The sequence below is a fragment of the Pterocles gutturalis genome, unplaced genomic scaffold (assembly GCF_000699245.1).
Source record: "Pterocles gutturalis isolate BGI_N339 unplaced genomic scaffold, ASM69924v1 scaffold18738, whole genome shotgun sequence".
Classification (NCBI taxonomy): Eukaryota; Metazoa; Chordata; class Aves; order Pterocliformes; family Pteroclidae; genus Pterocles; species Pterocles gutturalis.
The window spans coordinates 6,982-23,869 of record NW_010125998.1 but is presented as its reverse complement, the minus strand read 5'-3'; positions in this window follow the sequence as shown (position 1 = coordinate 23,869).

The window sequence follows — 16,888 nt, the reverse complement described above, 5'->3', positions numbered from 1 at the left end:
GCAATGACAACATGTAGAAAGATAGTAAATGTGGTGAAACATCAACACCAGATACTATGTAAGGGTACACTGACACACAGTGTGGAGAAGCCAGAATTACCTCTCGCCCACACTACACTGTGTGAGTGTATCCAGTCTGCATCACAGCTGTATCTGAGTAGCACTCTAGACCATTCAGCCCAACCTCTTTGGCATGGGATTGTGCTGCTTAAATTGCTTTCACTCATGACGGGTCAGAATAGATGGTTTGTGTTGTTGCAGTATGATGCAGAAAATACCAGCATCAGTGATGCCATGACAATATTCTACATCAAACTCAGGAAGTTTTTAACTAAGAATCTGCCCTAGTTGTTGCCTATTGAAAGACCTCTTGCTTCAGGATTGTGTTCTGACGTACCACATCTCACAAACCCCTGTTCAGACTTGCTGCCACCCTTGCTCTTTGTCAGTGTGCTCATGCTCTCTTCAGAGAACGGTGAAGACATAGTAATGAAGATGGATGATGCTTATGGATGATGCTTACTTTATTGCAGGATATGATCCAGAACTTCTGATTACTATTTCCATGACCTCTGCATAGTTAATAGCAGAGGATTGATTGTGATACTTAATAGCTACAAGTTAATAATCTTCTAACTGTAATAGATTGCAAATTGGCATCAGTTTCTACAAGATAAAAACCTACTTGATTTTTTTTTTAACATTGTGCGTTCATTACTCAGCAAAAGTCAAATGACAAATGCCTATTATCATACAAGGTGTTTATTTTTCTAAAAGAGTTCTTAGCTTAAAGGGCAAGTACACAAAAATCTTTCATCCAACAACTAGATTTTGCCAGGGGAGAAACTCTCATACGCTTTTTCACTGATAACTATTCTTATCGTAACTCATATCATCCACAACTGAAAGGTGGAAATCTTTTCGCTGAGTTACTAATAGCCTCTGATAATCTTAAGAAGTGCTTCCAGAGAAGTGTTTATGCTTCCTTGAGATGGCTGCACAAAGGAAACTTGCACTCTTCTTATGCTGAAGAATGGAGACAAGGAGGATTTCTGTTCCTGCTGCTATTGTTATGCATTTAAAACTACTTTTTTTTTCTCTTTCACCTCATCCTCTGTGCTGCTGCTTATTAAGAACTGAGAAGCTGTACTGTGTGATATGAAATAACTTTGTCTTTCTCCTTCTCTTGCAATGTTTCTCATCTCTTTCTGCCTGCCCAGCTGCTACTGAAAACCTTGTTTGAAGAGAGACCTACTCATCAGAATTGTACAGGATTAAACAGTGTTTGCAACTTCAGAACAGTTTCTTCTAGCACCTTGATGTGCAGGCAGAGCTGCTTGCTCCAGAGGTGTTAGCTTCAATATTCTAGTCATCTCTTTCATGAAGACATATGGCCTGATGAACTGGAATGAAGAGGGGAGGAAACAGTTTGCATTCTTGCTATTGGTTGAAATCATCTTTCATTTTTACTGTGATGAAAATTTACATAAATTTATTTTGGGATATGTGAAAAAAGAGGATCAGCCACTGCATGCAGAAGTAGCAATGACAGAGTTGGTTTAGAGTCAGTCTCTTTCTTTTAGGGATAGTCAAACTAAGTCTTACTTTGCATGAAAACAATGTTCCAGTTATTCAGTTCTGTTTACAGGAACAGTCTTTTCCCAAAAAATAAAAACAACAACTCTGTCATGCTCTTTCTGATTTATTAATTCCTTGCCTTACTAAGACATTACAAAAGCCAGACTGAGGGCTTCCACCACATCTTGAGGAGCATGTTGGAGGTATGTTGAGAACACAGGAGCACTATTACAAATTTCTCCCTTTCCCCTCTTTCCTCCAAATATTGTATTAGACAGTTGTGTAATTGTATATTATTATTGCTGCCACTATTATTATTTTCATTTTACTGTCATTATTAAATTGTTCTTATCTCAACCCACGAGTATCTTCTCGCTTTACCCCCTTCAGTTCTCTACCCCATCCCCAGGACAGGGGAGGGTGAGCAAACGGCTGTGTGGTGTTCACTGCTAGCCAGCTGGGTTTAAACCCATGACACAGGCTTGAGAAAAGGGAGAGACTGAGAAAGATGTAGTCTGTAAAGCAGACACTTCCTGAGCTATTTAGTGTAAAAATTTCAACTCTTAACTGCTTAAAATACATTTGAAAGACCAGTCAAGCTATCAGAAAACCCCAGAGGTTTCCTTCCCAGAATCAAAGCATGTAGTACTCAGCTGCATATTGAACAGGTTCTGGTTGTTTTCTCAGTATGTTTCTAACAGTAGCGAAGTAGTAGTGGTCTCAACCTTACAGCAGTCCCAACAGCTGAATTCTGTGCCTTGCCAGCAGGAGTTCCCTCAATGGATGGTCTTTGCTGTTTGAAAGCAGGACCTTAACTTGTAGGTGGCTGCATTTAGATCACAAGTAAAAGTATGCACTTCTATTTTAGAATATGAAGGCTTTATTAGAGTGGCAATCCCTCATATTGCTTATTATAGTTGGTTTTAAACTGACTATTTTTAATGTTCTGAAGTTGCCCTTAAATTGCTGCTCTTCATCTGTCCACGCTGGTGCAGTGTAGGTCAGGTCACACTACATCACTGAGTGTTGCAGGAGTTGCTGGGCAAGTATTTGTATATGTTTCATTTGTTATTACTGCTTGTTACAGATTTTTTTATAAGAGCTGTTTAATTGCATGTTATGTAATAAAAGTTACATCCCTACCAACTACATAGCAACATTTTGAAGATTAAACTGTGGGCTTCTGACATGAGCCGAACTGTTCAAGTCATACCAGCTCGGCAGTCCAAGACACATGCATGGCTGGATGCTGCCTGGTGCCACACTGATCAGGCTTCACGGATATGTTATGTGGATTTTTCCAGATAACGGGGGGGTGGGAGCCTTGGTAATTCTTTCTATCCTTCATCCTCCTGAAAAATGGTCACTCTACAACTGAAGGGGAAAAAAAGTTTAGGCTGTAGTTACAACCTGTATTCAACACCTTGTGTGATTGTGTTTTTTCCATAGGACCAGTAAGGATGTTAGATCAATGTGTCAAGAAATTGATTTCAGAGTGTGTGGGCAACTGCACTCACAATTTACTGTCTTCTGCAACCTTGATTTGACAATGTTATGAAAGTTTAATAGACTTTCCTCCTTTAAAGAAAATAGCTTCAAGGTGTCAAGGCGTATTGTGCTGCACATTTTGGAGCTTAGATACCAGAATAATGAGTATTCTAAATCTTAATAAGAAACAGACTCTTTTAAAAAGCAATATTGGTTTTTTGCAAGTAACAAAAGACAACATCAGCATTCATTTGCAGATTCAGAAACAATTCATTTCTCTCAGTTTTACCAGGCTTGTTAAAATTTATATACTCTGATTATTTAAACAATTGGCTTTTTTTTTTCTTAATGGTAATGGTAAGGAAAATGCAATATGCCTCTAAGCTGTGGGGAAGGGTGTTCTTCCAGCACATGGTGAAGAGTGGGAACGTAAAATAATCCTTTTAAACTGCTTAAATTTCCTTACAGCTTTAAGTGGCGTTAGGTCTCAGTATCTCTATAAAGATATTACAGCAGCAGCTTCTTGAGAATTTCTCTACAAGAGCAAAAGGAAATTCTTCCACTGCGGTGTCTTGCAGAAGTACGGTAAGCAAGGAGGTGATGTGCTGTAGGGCAGAAGCCAGACTGCAGACCGTGGAAGGAAGAACTGTGTGTAAATAGAGAGCAAAGTGCTGTTGAAATGTTAAATTTGGAAAAGCTTGGAATTTGTCCAAAAGGCACAAATGTATAGTTCTAGTCTAGAACTAATAATTCGTTTAATGTACTAATGTCAAGGAAGAAAAAAGTAGAAGCCACAAGAGACTACAGGTAACTAAAATACAGTCAACAAAGTGAAAATGGGGAAACTATACTTTAAAAAACCCCAACATATACACACACAAAAACAAACAAACAGACACCCCCACAAGAATTAGTCATTTTTCTAACCTTTACTTGTTTCTCTTCAATGCTCTTCATATATGACTTCTCTTCCTCTTGCCTGACTGGAAGGTGCAGATGACGTGAATGTGTTAGAACTGAACAGAAGAAGATTCTTCTTGTCATCTGGTGCATACACAGCTGTCAGTGTAAACTCCTGAGAGCTGTGTTTCATCTAGATTGTCTAGCTACGTCTCTAGCTGATAGAGAGAAATTAGTCTGGAAAGGGGTTTACTTCATCCTAAAATGTGTCTAGAATATGTGAATGAATCCCCGAAGGTGCCTGTTCATCTCCACTGACTGGAGAGGGAGCCTGGAAACTGAGAGAAGCTAAGGTCTGGGTAACTGCAGCTAGGTGAGGGGAAACCTGCCCTAGCTGCCTGCGTCATCCTTTCCTAGAAGCACAGGAAGCAGCTCTTCTCATAAGTTAATGAAAAGCCATGTAGCTAAGAGGGGATATGGCAGTGTTTGGGAAAATGATACTACTGGAATTTTAATTTTTTTTCTCTTGCTTAGGAAGTAAAGGTTGCTAATGTAGAGGTAAGCTGCTTTACATCTGTGGAATACAGCACAAAATGAAATGCTTCAGTGATCGCTACCTGCTGAAAAGCTGCATTGGAATAATTCTGAGTCATGATGGCAGAGCTCAGTACATCTCAGCGTGAGGAAGCATGTTAACATGAGGTGTTACGTGCAATTGATATCAGACTAGTCTCAACAACAACAGTGATCCCATGCAGAATATGGCCTGTTTAAGTACAGTCTTACTAGGCTTGTGAATAAATTTATATTTATAAAAGCCTGGTGCCAAAGAGCTTGGTTTATAAATGGGGAGAGCTATTCAGTATGACAGCACTCCTAAAATAACACCACCCACACTGCAAGTCCAAGAGACTTGCATGAATTATCTCAGAACACTTCAACATGAATGAACAGTTAAAGTGTTTGTGATGCAAAATAAACATGGGAGTTCTGCAGCTGTTCAAATATATACCCTTCCTAACCGGAAATAATGTTCCCATGTAGAGACAAGTCCTGGACAGAACTTGGGTCCTTCTTCATTTGCTTTTAGTACAATTTAATACAATAGAATTCACTTACCATTTTCAAGGAAAACACTGACGCTTTTCTTTTTACACTTTGGAGTATGCACCATGTAAAAGGTAAAAGTGTTTACTGTGGTTCGTGATTTATTGTTCACTCCTTGAAGTTCTTTATGCTGGGAAAGAAATGCATTTAAACAGTATCAAAATTCAGGGAAGGTAAGAAGTAGCAGAAATTCAGAGCAGTAAAGATAGCAGAGATGAATAATGGAGAAATATTTTCATGTGCACTCTCCTTAAGGAGGGGTACCCAGCAGTAGTGCAGCTGATGCTATTCTAGCTGGTGGCAGAGGGAGCTGGGTGGGTTGTGCTTTGTGGCTTCTCTGTTCTTCCTTAAAATCACACGGGTGATAACACAGGGGGGAGGTCCATGAAATGTATCCTGTGTATCAGGTTTTAACATGCTTGGGCACATCTTCTGTGGCATACAGTAAAGCTAGGGTCCCAAAAAACACTTCCCTTCAATAAAAGCTGGGGTATTTGGCTGTTTTGTTGTGAAGGGAAAGCTCTCCCTTAATGTGCCTTTTAGTACAATGATGCTTAGCAGAAGGGCGTGTTTTCATAAGAGAGCCCTGTATTCCTAATAATATGTCTGAAAAGCAACAAAATATGTGTATGAATACCAGGAAGATGATCCTAGTCACTGTCAACCTGGCTGGTGATCACTATCACAATATTTGAGTGTGTTTAGAGGGCTCATAGCAGCCAGAAGAGCAGCCCTGCTACTGTAAGGGGCAAACAGGAAGCGGGGTTGTCCCTAATAGTGAGACTTTTTAAGCAACCTCATGTACCATGTTGACCAAAAGACAAAAATGTGCTCCAGAGGAAAAGCCCTACGGCTGCAACCTTTGCTATTTCAGTTGGCCCTCTTCAGCAGGGTGGTTGTGGGTGAGGTGGGTGTCCCAGGACGAGGGAGGGTGGCCAGGATGCAGCCCCCAGTGCAGCCCGGCAGAGCAGCAGTTGCCTAAGCAAGGTGCAGTTACTGCTGCACTTAAGGATTTGCCCTGGGCACAGAGCGGGTGTGACAGGCCATCTAGGGGAGAGCAGAGCAGCACCTGTACAAATCCCCAGCAGCAGAGGGGGTGGAGAAGAAAAGCATAAAAATATGCATATTGTCAGCTCTTGGCAATTTGCTGAAAATATTTTTTGGGAAGTAAAGAACCTCGCGGTTGTTTCCATTCTATTGCCAACAGCTGTGCCCAGGGGCAATGAAGGGGACAGACAGCAAGGACAGAAGAGTAGTGAAAATTTCCCTTTTGGCTTTCCTTAAATTAATGAGCAAACAGTACAGATGGGATAAGTGAGGCAGAAGAAGGAATCCAGCATGAACATTCCCTGTAGAGTGCCTAAAATGAAGATATTCTTTGTGTGAAACAGTACAGCAACCAAAAGGCATTTTCACCTCTATCATTTCTGTTTTGGGGAGAGCTGTCTGAAAACTGTTCAGGTCTTGGTGTAGAAAAGGACAGTGACAGTAATTATCAGCCCTGTAACCCTCCAGATGTGTATTTCCACCCTCGACATAGCATGCTGGTTTTCATGGGCACCCTACCTCTGCCACCAGCCCTGCAGCTTGTGCTGGAAGGGGTAGGTGCTGGCGTGGGCAGAGCCAGCCAAGTCCAGCACATGCTGTACTGCCGTCATGCCAGCAGGTGATGTGCAATTCATTTGACCTATCCAAATTTCCATAGTCTTGAGGTTGTGCTGGAATTGCCTGGTTTAAGACTTGAAATTTGTCAGATGTGGTGATTTTTAACTTCTGACCCAAATACTTGCTTATAATAGGGTAGTAAATAGCATGCAATTAACTTTCTCAGGCTGTTCATTAATTTTACTTAAGCCACCCCCCATTTTTAAAAGCAACTTGTTTGTCACTCTTTAGTCAGATTTCTTCATCCAGTATAATACTATCAAGCTTTTATTTGAAGTGTGTTGTTCAAGGTACCTTATAAGTAGGTAATAAGTCATCCCAAATATGTTCCAAGTGAATGTTACCATCTCATTTGCACTGAAAATGGTAACTTTAATATTACCTGGTTGTACTTCAGCATGTCCTGAAATTAAGTCTTAAAAATTATTGTGTGCTATAAGCATATGTGGCCTTTATGGTAGTGCCCTGTACATGAACCTCATTTGTGTGTGGAGTCATTGCTACCACCACAGAAAAATCTAGCAAGAGAAAATTTAAAGAACAGCTTTTTTTAAAAAAAAAGGTGAATCATTGCAGAAGTACACATGGAAAGAAACAGATTACAAAAAGAAAAAAAAAAAAGCAGAATTAATTTTTACATAATTTGTTAATAGTAGAAATAAAAATAAATTCATTACAGGTTGATTACTGCTGTCATTTGTAAATTGCTCTGTAATCTTTATCCAGATTAAACTGCAGATCTGCCTGGGATTGAAGTTAACAAGATTTGGTCTGGACTCAAAAGCCAATCTTTATTGTCCTGCTGCCTGCTTGTAGAGATACCCTGAACTAAAATAAATTAACATTGTTTCCTCAGCACAAGAAGTGTTAACAGTTCAAGATAGCTTTCCCTTATGGTTTTCATTCTTACATCCTAGTGTTCGCATCACTCTGTGTGTAGCCAGGCAAGAGCAGAGTGCTACCTTTAATCATAACATACTAGGCAAGGACTACCACTTAGTGAACAACAATTGGCCTTGCGTACACCGTACTTGAAGATATGGTAAGGAAGAGTCTGGTGACAGTGGTTTGAACTGCATGTTACTATGGCTCTAACATGTTCCTTTTATAAATGATGTTTCAGACATTTTAAGAGTAAATCATTCAAAGAACCAGCTGGAAATTAACTCCTACCCCACACAGTAGGTATATTTTTAAAATCTCTTGAAGACAATTAAGTGCCTTAAAAGTACGTTCTCCTCTCTTTCCTTCTGTTAGTCCCCAGAATGAAGCTCATCATTATTTCCTACAAAGTAAAATTATGTTTGAGATCCTGGAGCAACTGCATTCAAAAAATGTCTATTTTAGTAATTCCTTGTGCTCCTACTGTAAAAGAAATTTGCCATTTCCAGGTTTTTATAATGGGAGTTTTTGCACTCGACTTGTGGCTGGAAACCTGTAGCAAGCCATACCTTGTAATCCACAAGCCTGAGGTAAAATGTAGCTGTATTCAGACAAAATTCCAAATAAAATTTGTGTCAGCAAGCCTTTGGCTGAATTAGAAAACAACTCCTCAAGGGATTATCTGATGTAGTCTGAAGATAGGGCCTAGACACAAAGTAAATTCACTCATGTGAGCAATGCCATTGAAATTCAGGCACTCATGAGCAGTGCCATTGAAATTTTCCTAGACAGTGCTGAGCACTCCATGCCGGAAGAATAATATAATTTAAACTGGTGAGTAACCTCATGGACTTCACAGACTTTTTGAACATGCTTTGAGAAGCAAAGGGAAACTGTAGATGTATTTATTTCAAGAGTTTCAACTTTTTTTTTTCCCACATCTCCTTTTTATGCAGTAGGTTAGGGATGTAAGCAGAAAGCCTCATGATGTTTGAGGAAGACATTGATTCAGTGCCCTGAGTGTCTGAATGTAAATGTAGACAACTAATGGTATGCTAAAAGCGAGAACAAACCCACAATTTCCATGCAGTCAGACTTGTAGGTCTGTCAGTTTACTTTTAAAGACTGGGACCTGCCGGCCTGGTTAAGAACATGCAAAATTAAATCATCCCAGTTTCCAGTTAAAGGTTATCCCAAGCATTAACTTTTAAAAAATATCTGTGTACTATTTGCATCTGGAAAGCCAAGTTCTTACTGAGCATTTCTGATGCTTTGAAAAGCAACTGCTTTATATAGTGCAGATACAGACTCTGTATAAAGACATCAACTGCTCTCCACTGACTGTAAAGGAAGGAATCCCATTAAAAGCTCAGGAGGTAATATAATTTTGAAAAAAAAAAAACCCAGAAAGTGCATTGTCTTTACATTAGTGTGTATTTGGATGCATTGGGGCTGAAAAGCTTTAAATTATGACCTCCGGTCAGTTACTCGTCCAATCTCTTTCTCCCCTTTCAACAGAATATTACAGATTTAATGCAAATTTTTGAACAGCTGCCTGCTTATTTTGTGGTAGATTGTATGCGGTGTAATAATCCATTAACACCTGAGCAGTTCCATTAGCACAGATAGAATGAGACAGGTACCTCAGCAATTCTTCCACCTCACCAATATCATCTGCATCAGCAGTGCCTGGGGAGGTGTATGCCTCCCTCTCCCTAGCAAAGTAAGAAATTACCACATGCCCTCTGCAGTGCCTCAGACTGATCAAATCTATTGCATTTAAAGGAACTGCATAGCCTGATTTAACTCAGTTTCATGCCATGTATTTTAGCCTTTGGTAGAGTTACCCCTGCTTTCCACTGGGTGATGCTGAACAAGGTTTACACAGGCACCTTGTTTCTTTCTTCAGGTAACAGTCAGGATTTTGCAGGTTTAATTAGGATAACTATTAAAGATTGTTGGCACTATGACATTCCTTTAATAATTTTTTCCAGTTGTATTTCTTTTTCTAATCAAAAATTTATATTTATCTTACAACCAGATAAGAAAATACATTATGGTCTAATGTTGCAAAAACTAATTTTCTTTTTGTGGCTTTAGGATTATGGTGAACAACTACAGCGCACAGATACTAAGTTGAATGCCTGAAGGGCAGCATCAGATTTTCTGCAGATATTATCTGTCTTGCTTAACTTGGCTGGTTTTACTTGACTTTTTCTTCTAATGTGAAAATGTCATTATATACTAATTTAATTCTGTTCCAGCAGAAGCTTTATTGAATAACCTAAGCCTATAAGATTTTTTCCATCAAATATCTGTGTTGTTAGTGTCGTATATCTAGCAGCTTGTGAATCAGCATGAAAGTTATTCATATGCTGCAATTCTGTATCAAAAAGTTAACAAGTACATATTTAATATCTTATAAATGTCTTCAAAAAGTCTATCAACCAAATTTGTAATTTTCTCCAAATGTATTTGATACAATTTGCTTTAGATGTGGATTTCTGGGTTCCTGGTGTACCACCTTGTCTTCTCTTTGGCTTCTCAGCAAAATGCATCAGTTATAAAAAGCTACAGAGACACTACGGCATTGTGCAGAGCTGGAAAGCCTTTGGTTCCTGACAGCTGAAAATATTACATGAGCTGAAAGAATAAAAATTACTGAAAATATAGCAGGATTAGGAAGAAGCCACATTCATTCCACAGCCTTCATATTGGGGCAGTGTCTACCCTTATCTTGTTGATTGCTATTAGTTACGATGCTGTATACAGCCTGTTCTCTGCTGTTTCTCCTCAGGGCAGGTGACATGGCTGGTAGTTCTCCACGTGATGGCACTCACCCATTTTAACTATGGTTAAAAGGGTAGGTTTTTTTCCCAGACTAAATAGAAGCAGTTCAAGCTTTAAATTCAAAATTATTCAAAATAACTGTCTGCAGATTAACTGGTTCCCTTAATTTGGTGGGGTTTTTTCACATGGCTAGTTATTTTTTAGCAAGCTCTAGCAGATAATGATGGAAGTAGTATCTCCCCCTTACTGCAATATATTAATTTTATCTTCCTGCTACTTTCCAAAGAAAATGCTAATTTAGTGTAACTCCATTTTCTGCATCATGACTGACAGCTTTACCTTCCTTGCCCACTATCTGACCTGCTAGGGCTTAATCTGTTCCAAATTTATATAAGGAACTTTGCCACTTGTCTTTATCCCCACAAACAAAAGTGGTTTGATCAATAACTTTAGTTTAGAGCTTTAGGCATACTTTAACTTTAGCAGTAGGGGCTTATGCCAAAATCAGTATTTTATAGTATAAACTCAGCATAATGGGAAATTATTCAATCATTTATATTCTCTATTCAGAGGTAAGTAGCTCTGTACAGTCAAGTTAATAGTGGAGACCTCCACATTATTACACCTAGATTACAGCAGTGCCCAGCAAGAGCTCAGCCAGACTGGAGCCTGCTTGTGCTAAACAATGTACAAATGCAGACCATTTGCAAACACATGTGCAGTGGCTTAGCCTTACTAATGTGAATATTTCCACTTATTTTACTGTGGCTGACTGTGTAGGACAATAAAATTAAGAATGTCAGGGTTCACGGAACCAAGAACACAACCCGCAGCACATACAGGTTTGCCAAAACTAACAGAACAGCACATGAATTAAAAATGTCTTGGCCGAGGTTACATCAGTTACATTCATAGGTTTACAAGAAAACACTGTTATCTCGATAGATGAGAATCCAGCTCTTCAGGCGATGTGTTGCATGTAATCTTACCTTAATAGCTCTTAGGGGTGACATCACTTACAAAGCAAAATGTTTGCAGCCAGGAATGGAGGGACATGATTTGCAGCAGCTATACAGCACTTACACTACAGAGATCTCAAAGGTGTATTTTCTTTCTGGATTTGGGCATCTTTCCAGATGTAACAGAGACGTGAAATACTACCTATGTAACATAAGGTTGTAGAATAGATTTATCTTGGAAGGGGCCTCTGGAGATCATCTAGTCCATCCCCCTGCTCTGAGCCTGTTTAACAGGCTCAGGTTGCTCAGGGCTATGTACTGTGAGGCTTTTAATAGCACCGAGGATGGAGAGTCCACAGCTTCTCTGGGCAACCTCTTCCAGTGTTTGACCACCATTACAGTATTTTTTTTTCTTAGACCTAATTGAAATTTCTACTGTTCAAACTTGTGTTCATAAAAAGGTGAAATTAAAAATGTTTCCTCAATAATCTTCTGAAATAAGACAAATAAAATAAAGCCAAATAAAAAATTAAATTTGTCTAAACTGTCTGAAGCAAGTAGAAATTCCTTACAACATATCTGGGAGGATCTGTTTCCAATCTTGTCCTTTACTGGATGACTGATAATTACTAATTATCTCTGGAACAAGACAGAATTAGTATTACTTCAAAACTTTATCAGTTGAGTTTTCCTTGTGATAATTTTAGGCATCAAAATTGCTTGCACACCATTTTAACATTAAGTCAATAGAACTATTCAGAGGATGTAAATTACAGAAAGTACATTTTTTAGTCAGGTTTTGAACTGTAGTTTTACTTATTTCAAGAACACAAGAGGCTAGGATACTCCAGATAGATAGCCCAAAAATCTAGATAGCACAGATGCAGACAGCAAAAATTACAGAGTCAGACTAATGACCCTGCATGGCATTGCCCACCACTCCAGATTACTGGGGAACTAGTTCCTGTTCCTCCTCAGCCCACACATGTTTATTGCTGTTGTCCCACACTACACTTGAGCTACTAAGCCCTGTGGAGATCTGGGACAAGGCTATTTGATGGACTAGAAGGACTTCACTGTCACTTACTTCTAAGCGCTGGGCAGTTTGGCTGGAGCAATGGTTCAGACCCAGCTGCTGGACATCCTGAAGAGATGCAGATCAGAGCAGGAACTGGGGACACTGAGCTTGTGTATGCAAACACTACGCTGTGGTGCACAGCCAGCCTGCTAGCACATAGCAAACCTGACTTACTCAGGACATACAGGACTGGGCAGGTAATGGGCACAGTGTGCATGTACAAGTTGTGAGGAGTCTCACCTGTGCCAGATTCAATGCACTTCTGTCAGGGAAATCACAGGACCGCAGCAGTCCCACCACACGATGCAATGCAGATGTTGCCTACTGCTGCTGGACTCAAACTGGTTCTGACAGGAGCAAAAACATGTTTTCACTGTGCTACATAACATAATACTTGTGGCACCAATATTGATCATTGCTGTTGAGAATTGACTCTATTTCTCACATATATTTGGATTCCAGACATTCTGAGAAATGCTGCGAGAACTTTTCACTTCCTAGCTCTTTAGTTCAGTCACTTCTAAATCTCTGAGCTGAAACTAAGCCAAAATGTTCATTTGTAGGCTATAGTCAGAGCTCATTCAAAGAGGAAAAAATGTTTATGAGTTCTTGAATAGTAAAACCAGATGATTTTCTGTTTTAACTCATTCTCTTTATTGCTATATTATTAATAAAAATGGCTTTATTATTAACTAGGCAAGGCACTGGTTTTATTAGGAGTTTTCATCCAGGCTTGTTGTTCCAGAAATATATGTTCTAGCATCCATGAGAAAATATGCCCACATCTGGAAATAAATGCCAGGAAATCTCCATTTGTATGTGCCCATTTGCAAACATTATCAAAAGCCACTGAAGATTGTATTCTGGTCCTGCATTACCTTTTCTCTGGTATTTTCTTCTAACAATGAAGAATGTTACCAGCTGAAGTCTTCTGGACCCTAAGCCCTGCCAGTATCTGGTTCAGTTTACACTGGAACATCTCTTGAGGATAGGCCAATGCCCAAATTCATATGCAGCAGTATCTGCCAAAAGATGTGACAAAGGCTGCCTGACTACTGTAACTCAATAAAATAACTGGCCTTACGAGGCAGGTACATATTAAGAGGTGTCCACACATTTGCACATGTGGATGCCAAGCTTGAGACGGGTAAACTCCCTTCACTCCCACACATGCTGTCTTGCCCAGCAGGCTACAATCAATGGTTATTCATGCTCATGCTGTGCCTAACAGTCTTGTGGCAGTTGGTAGGGGTAAATCCACCCTCTGCATGGGAATGCAAAGCTGTTCCCAGGAGGACACTTCCCTGTGGCACATTGTGAGACTTGCTTTTTCTAAGCAGGCTCAAGGGCAGATGTTGTGTTAGTCTGCCAAGGCATATGGCTTTGCAGGGCCTGCACACTGTTTGGTTCTGTCTTTACTGGCACTTGTGGTTTGGGACACTAGATCAGAGAGACAGCTCATCATTATGGAAAGGCACTGAGTATGGAAACTGAACACAGAACATATGATAAATCTGGCAAACGAGATGAATTCTGCATTCTCATCCATCAACACTTAAGGAGCAGGAGAACAAGACACAGCATGGTAGGTGGGATTATACTGCCTTGCTGACATGGGATGACCAGTAATGGCTCCACAATGTCTGGAGGATGTCATGGATCTAAGGGAGGTACTACAGTCTTTCAGGGCCATGGTACATGACTGAAGAAATCCGTTCAAGTACTGAAACAGGCTCTCAGCAAATCTTCCTTTGCAGTCCAGTACATTTAGAAGATTCAGGGTAGGGTTGGCTGCCGCTGGTAAGGACTACGCAGACCAATATGATCAAGCTGTAGCCATTTATTATGCCGCAATTACACACTTTTATACAGAAATCACGCAGATTTGGCAATCACTGATTGGATACAATGATTTAAAAATCTTAAAGACAGAGTTACTATCGGCTAACTTTGGTCCTGGGAACGGGACCCTTAACATTACCTAATCCTGTTGATTGTTTACCTTCAATTTCTCCTTATCTTACTCACATCCTGAACAATTGCTTTCTTTCTCATACCCTTTTAGGTGTTATTTTTCTCGTGTAGTAGACATCAACTACATGAGGACCTTCTAAAAAAGGTTCTGACAAACATGAGTATTTTTCTCCTAAGGAGATTCTTACAAACATAAGTATTTTTCTTCTAATAAAGTTCTCACAAACATAAATATTTTTCTCCTAAGGTCTTACAAACCTAAGTATTTTTATTCTAAGAAGATTCTCATAAACATAGGCATTTTTATTCTAAGAAGATTCTCATAAACATAAGTATTTTTCCTCTAAAAAGATTTCCCACAATTGGCCTGTGCATGTGAAACACAAAAGCAAAATGGCACTGTCTTAAAAATCATCTGGATGTCAAGACTGCAAAAGCATGTATGTACAGCCGTTACTTGCTTTTGTCAGAGTACGTAACTGGAAAACTACAGGTAAATATTTTTTGTGGAGCAGAGCCTACATACTGATGGATCCCTTACCCAAACGATGTATCCTCGTAAGAACTATAGAGTTAAGGTTAAAGCAGGCAATGGAAATTAGGGATGCCATATGTGCTCAAATTCATGCCACGCCTGACAATTCTAATGAGTAATTTCACTGCAAATGCATGTGCTGTTTTGTGGATTGTGAACTGTTGTTAGACATGTTGTACTGAGAGCTTACAGATTTTAAAGTGCTTCTTTTGCCTTTTGGAGGGTGGTTTTTTTTGAGCACTCCTGGGATGAGGGCACTGTTAATCTTTATGGAGTATTTTGTGCCTAATTAATTGTAAGGACTTAGGTAGCTGAGGGCTTTTATTTTCCTTTATAGAATAAAATATCAATTAAAATGTAAATCTCTGCGATTGCTGGCTTGGGGACATGGGGATCCCTATAACTGAACTGTGTAGATTCGTTTTCAAATATATTACTTATAATATGTTGGCACAGCTGCTCTTTCTCATTTCCTTACAATTAAATGGACAATACCAAGTGTTAAAAACAAACTATGACCTGTATTAATTTTGCCATTGTATGCAAGGGGGTTAAAACAGTTATACAGCTGATTCATAATAACAGTTAATGGCCCCCATCAAAATGATGGCAACCTGCATTAACAAAAACTAATGAAAAATGCAGCAGTTTCACTTACCTCCTTGTCTCTCTTCATTTCCTTTCCCTTTCTTGTCTGTACTTGGGACATGTGATGGAGGGCTGACTAGAGATGACCTGGATGAGAACTCTCTCCCCTTCACTTGCTTGAGCTGTCTGTCTCCCTGGAACTGTCTTCACTCTGCAGTAGCAAAAATGGAAAGGCCAGATTAACTCCCTGTTAAGCATCTGCAAAGGAATCTTTGGAGTGAAAGCATCTCTCCAGAACAGGACACAGAGGTCTGACCCATGCTGTGGGGAGAAGGGAATCCCAGACCCACAAGAAAACATGCTGGAAGTTGCTTAGGGTGGTTGTGAACCAGTGTTGCTGTCCCTCACCTCGACTCTCTCCTTCTTCTTATTCCACAAACCCGTGTGAAGTTCTCTGCTCTGCTCCTCCTGCATTTCTCTGCCTCCTGGAACATGGCCTCTCTCTTTTGCCTCTGCGGCAGTATCTTCCACAGCTCTCTTCCTAAACTCCCTCCAGGGTAGCTGCAGTATGATCAGCCTTCTGGCAGCACAGCTTACCTTGCAAATCTCAGAGCTCTGTGCAGAACCCACCCAGCTAGAATTCTTTAAAAAACATACAAGAGAAGGCATCCTTACAGTACTACTTCTGTATGTCAAGATGTAGGGTTAAAACCTTCCTTCCTCTTACTATACTGTAGGGGAACGAGAAGATGCTGAATTAGGATTTGAGTTCCGGGACATGAAGCCTTTCCCTTAAGAGACCGGAAGAAGAAGGCTTTGCCCTTAAGCAAAATGGAAGAGGAGGTGATGAAGGACCTGACAGAGCCAGAAGGAGAACTGACTGGAATATAAACAATGGAAAGATCCATTCGCTACAAAATAGTGTGTTGTTTTTAGTTAATAGCCAATAAAAAGTTTTGTAGATGACATATTCATATAGTAAAAGACTATAAAAGTAGTTGTAAAAGAGCAATACAGCGATTCTTCTTCACCACCTACCGGAGTTTGCTCTTTGATCCCACCATTACACTATACCATTTATTTGAAGGCTGATGCGCAAAAATAGCACAACAACAATCAAGCATAACTGAATGCTGTGAGCAACTGTAAAATTACATTAGCGTTTTCCTTTATTTTTCATTAAAGAAGATTCTGACATCCTGTAGTAGAGGAGACAGCATTATAGAGTACTTCCCTGGGAAGTGAAAAATCTGAGCTTTAGGCCCTCTTCAGCCTGAAGAATTTGAATGTGAGCTTCTCAATAAAACGCCGAATAATGCTACAAAATTGGCTATAACAGTGGTG